The sequence below is a fragment of the Neopelma chrysocephalum genome, unplaced genomic scaffold (genome assembly GCF_003984885.1).
Source record: "Neopelma chrysocephalum unplaced genomic scaffold, ASM398488v2 Primary Assembly neopelma1_24, whole genome shotgun sequence".
NCBI classification, from domain to species: domain Eukaryota; kingdom Metazoa; phylum Chordata; class Aves; order Passeriformes; family Pipridae; genus Neopelma; species Neopelma chrysocephalum.
The window spans coordinates 34615047-34624963 of NW_020897693.1; the positions used below are offsets into that span (position 1 = coordinate 34615047).

Sequence of the window (9917 nt, forward strand, 5' to 3'; positions counted from 1 at the left end):
TTCTTAAAATGGGGGTTGTATTTCTCCTTTTCTAGTCAGTGGGAACTTCACCAGACTGCCATGACTTCTCAAATATGATGAATAGTGGCTTAGTCACTTCCCTCACCAGTTCCCTCAGGCCCCACGCATGTATCTCATCAGGTCCCATGACCTTGTGCACCTTCAGATGCCTTAGTTGTTCTCAAACCTGATCTTCTTGTACAGTGGGTGGTTCTGCATTCTCTCAGTCCCTGCCTTTGTTGTCTGTCACTTGGGTGGTATGGCTGGAGCACTTGCCGGGGAAGACTAAGGAAAAAAAATCCTTTGAATACCTCAGCCTTCTCATTGTTCTGGGTAACCAGGTGTAGGAGCCAAAACCCAGCTGTCAGCAGAAAGGAGCTTGGTGGGTCTATGCAGTAAACCTTGGGCAACAGAGGCTGAGAGAAATCCCTGAATCTGAAAGACTGGACCTTCCTCACAAGACCTGTTGATGTACAACCATGTGGTTTAACCTGGCTCCTCCAGCAGGATAAGGAAGGACTTTGAGATGAAGTCATCAAACTGTGTTGAAACCCCTTTGCTTTCTTCCCTCCCATGTAGTCCTGGTTAAGGGAAATATTAATCAACTGTAGCAGAAACCTGTGTAATCCTCTAGTTAACATAAAGCCATCCCCTAATTAACATATCTCATCCAGCCCCCAAGACCCTTAAATTGCACTCGCGTGTTCAATGAAGTATTCCAGTTTCTACCTCCATATCTGGGATCGTCTTAGCTTTCTGGACCCTTATAACCAGGTCTCCTGCACCCTTCCAGAAAGGGCCCATGTTTTCCCTTATCTTTCTTTTACTGCCAGTGTTATCTATAGAAGCTTTCCTTGCTGTTCCTGATATCCTTGGACAGATTTAATTATCTCAGGGCTTTAGCTTTATTAACCAGATCCCTGGCTGCTCAGACAACTTCTCTGTATTTCTCCCTGCCCTTGCTTTCACCCTCTATAGGCTTTCTTTTTGTGTTTGAGTTTGTCTAGGGGCTCCTTGCTCATCCATGCAGGCCTCCTGGCATTTTTGCCCAACCTCTTCTTTGTTGGGATGCTTGGAGGAGGTGGTCCTTGAATATCAACCATCTTTCTTAGTATCCTCTTCCCTCTATGGCTTTATCCCACAGTACTCTACCAAGTGGATCCCTGAAGAGGCCAATGTCTGCTCTCCTGAAGCCCAGGGTAGTAAGCTAGATGTATGCCCTCCTTGCTGCCGCATGGATCTTGAACTCCACCATTCCACAGTCACTGCAGCCCAGCTGCCCTTGAGCTGCACCGTCCCCACCAGCCCTCCTTGTTAGTGAGCACAAGGTCCAGCATAGCACCTCTCCTCCATTGGCTCCTCTATCACTTAGAGAAGGAAGTGATCACCAATGCATTCCAAGAACCTCCTGGATTGTTTAAGCCTTGCCTGTGTTGTCCCTCCACTAGATGTTGGGGTGGTTGAAGTCCTTCATGAGAACCAGGGCTTGTGAACATGAGGCTGCTCCTATCTGTCTATAGAGGGCCTCGTCTGCTCGGTCTTCCTGGTTGGGTGGTCTGTAGCAGATCCCCACTATAACGTCACCTGTCCCTACCCTCCGTGTAATCCTGACCCATAAGCTCTCAATTACCTCCTCATCTATTCCCAAGATGACCTCCATGCACTCCAGCTGGTCGTTCACATGGAGGGCAACATCGCTTCCTTGTCTCCCCTGCCTGTCCTTCCTAAAGAGCCTGTATCCTTCCACTCCAACACTCCAGTCATAGGATTCATCCCACCACATCTCTGTGAGGACAATAAGATCATAGCCCTGCAGGCATGTGCACATCTCTAATTCCTCTTGTTTATTCCCCACACTGTGTGCAATTGCATAGAGGCATTTAAGTTGGGCACACACCACACCCCTACCCCAATGAAGCTAACTTACCTGCCATCCCTCTCCATATATCTTATAAGATATTCCCTTAGATAATGTACCTTGTCAGTCCACAGACAGCTAAAAAAATAATCAGCTCTTTGTACTACACCTTAACTTCGATGTAACCCCAAACCTACCTCCAAGATCTGCAGTGATAAAATCTCTCCTCTGTATGAACAGATGTCACTGTGTGTCATCAAGCATGTTCCATAGGATACCTACAAAAAATGAAATTAATTAGTGAGTGTGAAAGCATAATTACTAGATTAGCAGGTTTCAGCAAACCAGGGAACATGTAGCACAGTAAATTGGGCACAATAGGACCATGAAGTAGTAACAGCAAAGAGGGGGGAGGGGGGAATCAAGAACCAGGAGATTAACACTGACAAAAAGAATGCACCATTTCTTAATAGTAATAAACCCTTTTTTTCATTAAACTTTTTATCAATACAGATCAATACAGTCCTACTGATTGATGCATTCCTACTCTAACTGCAGTAAAGCAAATCAAGATGGAAGTCTGATCTACCAAAATTTTATTTGCATTTCCAACTGTGAAAAACAGTTTCCTTTGCATAACTAATCCTATTGCAAAATCAATCCCCTCCAAGCCTATCTTATTATAGGAATTAATCTACTTTCAAAAAAATATGGAAGAAGTTTTTCCATATGCACATAATTTTTATTCACTTAAAATTTATGTAGCCTAGAAACAAAATTAAAGCAGGTGTGCTTGCTGCTTAGAGAAAACTCACATTATGTTCCTGTTCTGTCAGTGTCTTCCTGTGTGATCTTGGACAAGTCATTTAGGGCATATTTCACCTCACAGCAGAGAACAATAGAGAGTGCTCTGAGCTGCAGATTCTCAAGCCAGGGAACACACATGGCACAGCACTGCTGCACCTGTGTGAACCAGAGTCAGTGCTGGTGTGTTCACATATCATTGCATGGAGGTGATTACCTGACTCATGAGGTCAGTGATCACCTCTGCTCATTTCACCTACAATAAAAGTACTTCCTGAAGTTCTTTATTTCATTTCTCCATTTGCAGAATGGGAAGAGTAGCACTTTTATGTTTCACAAAGATGCTGCAGGCATACAAACAAGAACACTTGGGAAGCATGGACAGAACAGAGTATCAGAGAGGAGGGAATAGAGCATAGAACTCTAAAATCCATGCAGCACTTGAAAGTTTCTTTCCTGCAATAACTTTATCCTAGGCTTCAGGAGAAAAAAAAATTACATCTATTACTACTAAATGACAAAGTTAGAAATTACTACTAAATGACAAAGTTAGAACTGAAGACACTAAGGAACCAGCTGTGAAGAGAAAACTGATCAGGACCAACTTGACTTAGAAAATTATAAAAAAATTCTTAAGGAAATACCTTTGCTGTTGGGAAGTGCCAGGTTATTGAAATTTCTTGAAGAAAAACAAATTTTTGCTAAGAAAGGTTACTCAGGTTCAAGGAAGATTTTCTGATCAAACCAAAAGGGAGAGGCCTTAATTTCAGAATACACTGACAATCTGTAGCATCAATGATAAGACAGATGAAAGTGCAAATTGCATGTATGACAAGGCTTGGCACACGGAATTGAATCTAAGGCTCCACATAAGTTTCTGACCTCAGTAGTCTGGGAGTAGTGTCTTTTGTATGTACAATTGAATGCTCACTCTGACCCATATAAGAAAAACATACTTTATAGACCAAGCTCAGCACACCTGTTTGGATGTGAGAAATGCTACATTTCAATTTCTATTTCACATGAAGCATTGTTGGGATTCAAAGCTGGGATCTGAGTTCTTCAAAAAACCTCAATAAATACCCCATGTTTTGGTGTATTCATTATTCTGGTTCCAGTTAAATCTTTTAGAAGTGTCTGTTCTGTACCAGTGTAGAACAGGAAAAAGGTTTTATAGGATCAAGTCTGTTTCCTCTCCATCTCTAGAAAAAAAATATCAGACAGACAGAAATGAAATTAAGAATTTTATTATAAAATTCTAGCTTTATCCAAAAGCTCACCGGAGAAGTTAATGAACTTTAAAGCAGGTACAACTATTTGCAATGATTTTTTTCTAGTGTAACTTTAGGTTTTAACAATGTCTGTTCAGCACTCATATAGCAGAAAGCTCTTACTCCTTTGCGATTGCTAAAACAAGAGTTTTCCACTCACTTCAGAAAACAAAGCCCCTTTTCCTTCCCAGCTAAGTAGAATGCTTTATACCTGTTAGCTGTTTGACGTCTTTTCAGTGAAGTTTGATGCAAGACCATATTAGTCTATGATCTTTCCTGTAGGCTCCCTTTCAGTACCTAAAGGAGATTGGCTAGAAGAGAGCTGGAGAGGGACTTTTTACAAGGGCACATAATTACAAGATAATAGGGAGTGGCTTCAAGCTGGAAGACTAAAGGTTACAGGTTCGTTGTAATCAAGTAAAAGAAGCTTTGCTACTATCTGCAGAGATAGTCCTGATTAGAGCCAAGGCAAGAGAAAATTTAGGGGCAAAGGTAGAATTCCCACTTGGGGCAAAGATCTACTGTAGCATATGCATACTGCTCAGCACTACACTGATCTCATCAGGGTTTCTGCACAGCAAAGAATTTCACATAAAGACATTTGTTATGAGTAGGCTAAAGGCAGTACTATAAGCTGGAGAAAACTAAACACAAAGAAAGGAAAAAACACACAAACACCACTTAAACAGTGAGTTTCAACACTCTAACTGAAATAAAAAAGAAAAAAAGAAAAACCAAACAACAAATCAAACACTTGAAAAAGGCAGTTCACTTAATATGTAAAAAGTGTAATAGAAAGCAAAAACTGACACTGAGCCACTGTGCTCTGGTGTTCCACCCTGATATACACCATTTCTCTCATTTAAGTGCAGCAACTGGAATCAAAGAGGCTGTTTGTATGAGTAAAAGTCATTCACAGAAGCTAGCTGCTTACTTCAGCATCAAGAGAATCTTTCAAATAGGCAAAAACTTCCCACCTTCAGTAGTCAATACATTAGGCCAGTGATTCTCAGGCACAAAAGAAAGGGTCATAAGGGATTTTAGCAGGTCATATAGGTTCTCTCCCCTCCTCTCAAAAGCATGATCAACTCTAACCAAATCATGGAATCATTTAGATTGGAAAAGACCCTTAAGATTATTGAGTCCAACTCTAATGATTCCTGACTGATGGCTGATGAACAATGCTTGAAACACTTCAATGATATGGACCCTGTATTTTGCTGAGGACGTTTATTCCAGTCTTTCACTGTCCCCTGCAAAGTTTTGTCTAATGTATAACCTGACTCTTTCACATAACATTTTAAAGATATATTATTTCTTGTCCCATATATCCTAGAAGTGTAAGACATACCTCTTTTTCAGGAATATTTTTATATCTAAAGACTGTACCATCTCAGGCTTCTCTTCCACTAGACTTAACAAAGTCAGCTCCCCCACTTATTCCATACAAAACCCAAGGTTTCATGTAAATATGTTCATAAAACATAAGTACTGTGAATCCAAATTAACACCATATCTCATGTAATGATTTTGCATAGAGAATTTGCGACTAAAAAGCTGTACAAGTTTCTTCCCCATCCTTCCACTGAGCACAGCAACTCTGCTAACTTGTCAGGTCAAGGCCATCCTGGACTCCACCATGACATCCCTCCCAGCCCATTTCTCTCTGCAATGGGATTTAGCTAGACACTGCAGGGCCCAGACACAGTCAGGCAGCTGCAAACCTCACTTCCTGCCCTTCTGCTCCTCACCTCCTCTCTTACCCGGTAGAGTCAAGCCTGAATGAAAATATGAGAATCTGCCAGAATTTTCCTACAGATTTCCAACAGGTGCAAAGGAATCTGTGAGACGTAGGAATTCTTCTTGGTAAAAAGAGACCTTACAAAGTATGTTACAAGCTATCCAGGGTGATACAGAGGCACTGAATGTCTCAATGGCAAAGTTCCGAAAAATCAGTTTAGAAAAACTACAGGTGCTTTTGAAAGAAGCATTCCAAAGACACAGAGAATTAAACAGAATTAATATGTTAAAAACACTGAAAGAACTTCAATGGATTTAGATAATAGCTTCAAAGCTAAATAAACTCTGGGAAATAGAGTCAGAAACATGCTGATTTGTCACATGAGGTTTTTCACAGAGCTCTTTCAAGAATACAGAAAAGGGAACCCACTCTGAAACAGTTACAAAAAAGGAAGTTAGTGGCACAGAGAAGAAGATCACAAAGAGTTAGGCCAAGGTCAATAAAGACAGCACAATCCCTACTCATGCTCTAAGCAACATTCAGTGTTTCATAGAATCATTTAGGTTGGAAAAAATCCTTAAGATCATTGAGATGTTCCAGTTCACACTAGGAAAACGTATGTTAACTAAACAGTGGCCTAAAATCACCATAAAGAAAAAGAAATCTCCACTAAGTGTTCGAATTGCTCCTATGCAAGTTCACGAAGACACTGTATTTGAAGATAAAAAAAAAAAGACAAAAAGCAAAAGAATAGCATAACAACAAATGATTGTCAGAAGTAAAAAAATTAAATATTAATCAAAATGTAAAAGACAATATAAAATGAAGTCAACAGTATCACTCACCACTCTTGTTCACAAAAACTAATTTTGGATCCTCTCTAGTAAAGACAAAATTCCCAGTTCACACTGAAGAACAGAGAGAATTTATTTTTCTAGTGCAGTCTACACCACTTTCATACTTTTATCAAATATAAGTTCTGCCTTGATTTCAATTCTTTACCAATGTTATTTATTTTTTCACTAACAGCAAAACTTAACTCTGTCTTAACAAAATTTCACCCATTTAAACCATTCTCAGGAGTGATACACACAGAGTTTCTGCATAGTCTTCCTCTACAGAGCATAGGCAAATGAAAGATTTATGCTCTTATTTAACAAAAATTGTATGATCTTCTGGTCTCTCATCATCCTAGCCACAATAATGTGCTGCCAGAAATTAAAGGCAGTGTTTAAAGCCCACTATGCAGCCTGCACTGCGGGTAACAGCATCTGTGGTGTAGGGACAGGAAGGTATATGCAGAAGATTTATTTGAGGAGAATAAAGAGTTCTTGCTTGAGGAAGTTTTCACTGCTAGGAAAACTAGGCCGGGGAAAAGATCGGTACAGGAAAATCCCATTTATTACACCCATGGATGTTTATTATCTGCCTGTTTTGAGAATTAGGATTCCTGTGTAAAGATAATATGCTGTGAGGTCCTTGCTGAGAGAAAGAGGATCCATAAAAGAACAGAGGAGAACACGGCCTTGAAGTTATGTGCATGCGAAAGGTATTGTTATAAAAGCACCAGAAAACAGGCCTGGGGGCACTCTTTCACCCACTGTGTGATTTTAGTGGTGTATTTAGGGTTTCCAACTTTGAAATAAACTTTTCCTTAATATCTTAGCCATGGTTTGGTATCTGGGTTTACCTGCGTGTGTAACAGTTCTCACACACAGCAAGGAAGCACAAGCTGTGCAGAAAAGGAAGTGAAATCTCTGTCCTCTGCTGTCACGTCAGTTGCTTTCAGTCCCCACTGCAGGGACTGGCTTACTTGGCATGGTTGTGCTCTCCCTTTTTCAGCTAAACAAAGCTTAGTGCCATGGCATTACCTTATAATACTGATACTCTGCTGCTGCCCAATTATTTGAGTGATGGTAAGAAGGGAGGGGCGCTGCCTAATAATTAACCAATACAAACTGAAGCAAAAATCCCTTAATAAACCTTAATTTGTGGCCTGCTGATGTTTATCAGCTACATTTCCTCCAATTGAGATTCAAGAATATATTTTAAGACACTAAACATACAAGCATTGTATTTCACTTCTACTAAAATATTTTTATTTTTAAGAAAGAATAATTGCTAGTGTCAAAAATGCCAACTGATCTTTACAAAATCTCTGGCTGCAAGTCAGGGTTATTAGCATTTCCCTGTTACAGGTAGAAAAGCACAAGTACAGAAGGCAATGTGAACTACCATCTTGAATTAGTGCTGGAGCTTTGAATCAAAACGAGTGTCCTTGCTTCTACAGGCAGCTGTGCCTAGTTTTAGCCAGGGAAGGCAATATGGCTCTAAAAGAAGCATTTAAAATCTCGGCACCCTGTTCTTTCCCCAGTGCTGTTACTGGAAACACACCTGCCACTCAATCACAATGCAGATGATGTCCCCCATTATGCCTGTGCCATTACATGACTGGTACCCTTCCAGTCCCATGTCTGTAGAGGAACTGAGGAGCACTGGGGCTGAAGGGACCGAGGACATGGGAGCTTATGAACTGTTCTTACAAAATGCATCCATTCAGAGGATGTAGATTTATTCCTGACCCAGGCTTTGCTGCCTCTTTAGATATAAGGAGTCAACTTCTACCAACCACCACTTGCACACAGGTAAAAGACAAAAGTAATAAAAACTGTAAAAACCTTATTGAGGTGATAAATCAGCAGTGCTTAAGGTCTCCATTCAAGAGAAAATCCTTATTCAGAGACATATATGTTTGGGTATTGCAGAAGTTAACAAAGGCTGCATGAAGTGATGCTGGTGATTAGTTTCAAAGAGAGAAGGAAGAAGCAGGGATACGCATTTAGCTTGCTTTTCCTAAAGGAAATCAACATTTCAGCATTTGGGGCAATGTTGAGCTTGACAGAAATACTCCATTCAAGCATTTTGCCTTCAGAAATGATCTCATGTGAAGAACAGCACACAGAACACTACAGGAGAAGTAACATTTCTCTCTGCAATCCTCTACCAGGCTCTGTAAAGGTTATACCCAGTTCCCAGGACACATCAAATCCCATGGCAACCGGGATGTATTTCCCCTCATTTCCCACGACCTTTTGTTTGGAGCTCTAAAAGCAAGTATTTCAAGATGCCCTACAGAAGGTTCCTCGGCAGCTGACCTGGTAATTTGTACATATTTCTTGTACTTGGTGCTTAAGGTACAGAACAATTTTATGCCAGAGCTTTCAAAATGGACTCACAGGGTAGTGAGAAAATATAGTCAGCAGTCCTGTCCATGGAAAGACATAGCCCGGCTCTTACAGGTGAGGACACAACCATTGTACCAGGTACACACTGGAGGACAGGTTTACAAATCTCCTGCATCTTGTGGAGAACCTCCCATCAGAGTTCATGCTTCTCAGCACTTCAAGAGAACAAACCCAGGCGATGAAGCCAGAGCAAAACACTCGATCTTTAACTTCTAGTGGACCTCCAGAGTTTAGGGATAGTGCATGTTATCTCTTCCCAGGAAGAAATGCCCTGCTCGGTCCCTCCCTTGGGAGGGACACTCTACGCCTTGCACACCCCGATACCAGCAGCACGGTTCCCCCCAGGGAGAGGTGCATCCTTCACCATTGCTTTGTGCCACAGGAACATCCCAATACCCTCACCACCCCTCACTGCTTCCCACCTGGCAATTTCATCCCAGCTCTCCTGTTCCTCAAAGCTACCTTAACACGGAAACCTGCCCCTGGCTCCCCGCGGTACTTTACTGTCCAGCGGGACCACCTCCTGGACCCCTCCGGCCGCCCGGCCCGACCGTCCCTTACCCCCCCGCACCCCGACCACAGACCCCGGCGAGCAGCGTTCGGTGAGTGACCTCTGCCCCTCACGGCGACCCCTAAGCCGTCGCTTCATGGCCCCGCCCCAGCCTCCCCCCAGGACGCGCTCCCGGCCTCCCGCCCCGCCCCCTTATCGCCTGGCCACAGACGGCTCCCTTATCGCCCTCATCTGCTTATCGCCCGCGGGCAGCATCACCGCTGCCCGCCCCTCGTCAGCGGCAGCCCGGCTGCGGTACAGCGATGGGCACCCGGCGCCGCCCGGCCCGGGGCGGAGCGGGGCGGAGGGGAGCCCAGCCCAGCCCAGCCCAGCCCAGCCCGCCCCGCCCCGCCCCGCGCGGGGGCTTTGTTACCCCGCATGCAGCCCCCGCCCGGGACGTGGCTGTGCCCGCCCGCCCCGCGCAGCGCCCGGGAGGCGGCGCGGCGGG

At 43.0% G+C, this 9917-nt stretch overlaps 1 long non-coding RNA gene across 2 annotated transcripts in view; it reads right to left on the bottom strand.

The window, feature by feature from the left end:
• Positions 1-9479, bottom strand: part of LOC113961735 — a 32791-nt gene extending 23312 nt beyond the window's left edge. Inside the window, exons 1-3 of one of the 2 annotated variants that reach the window (XR_003532368.1) lie at positions 8911-9479; positions 2056-2136; positions 98-285 (exon numbers count right to left, since the gene is read on the bottom strand). This is a non-coding gene — a long non-coding RNA (uncharacterized LOC113961735). Of the gene's footprint in view, positions 1-97; positions 286-2055; positions 2137-8910 lie in introns of those variants that run through there. The other variant, XR_003532369.1, reaches the window with a different exon arrangement.
• Positions 9480-9917: the final 438 nt, after the last annotated feature.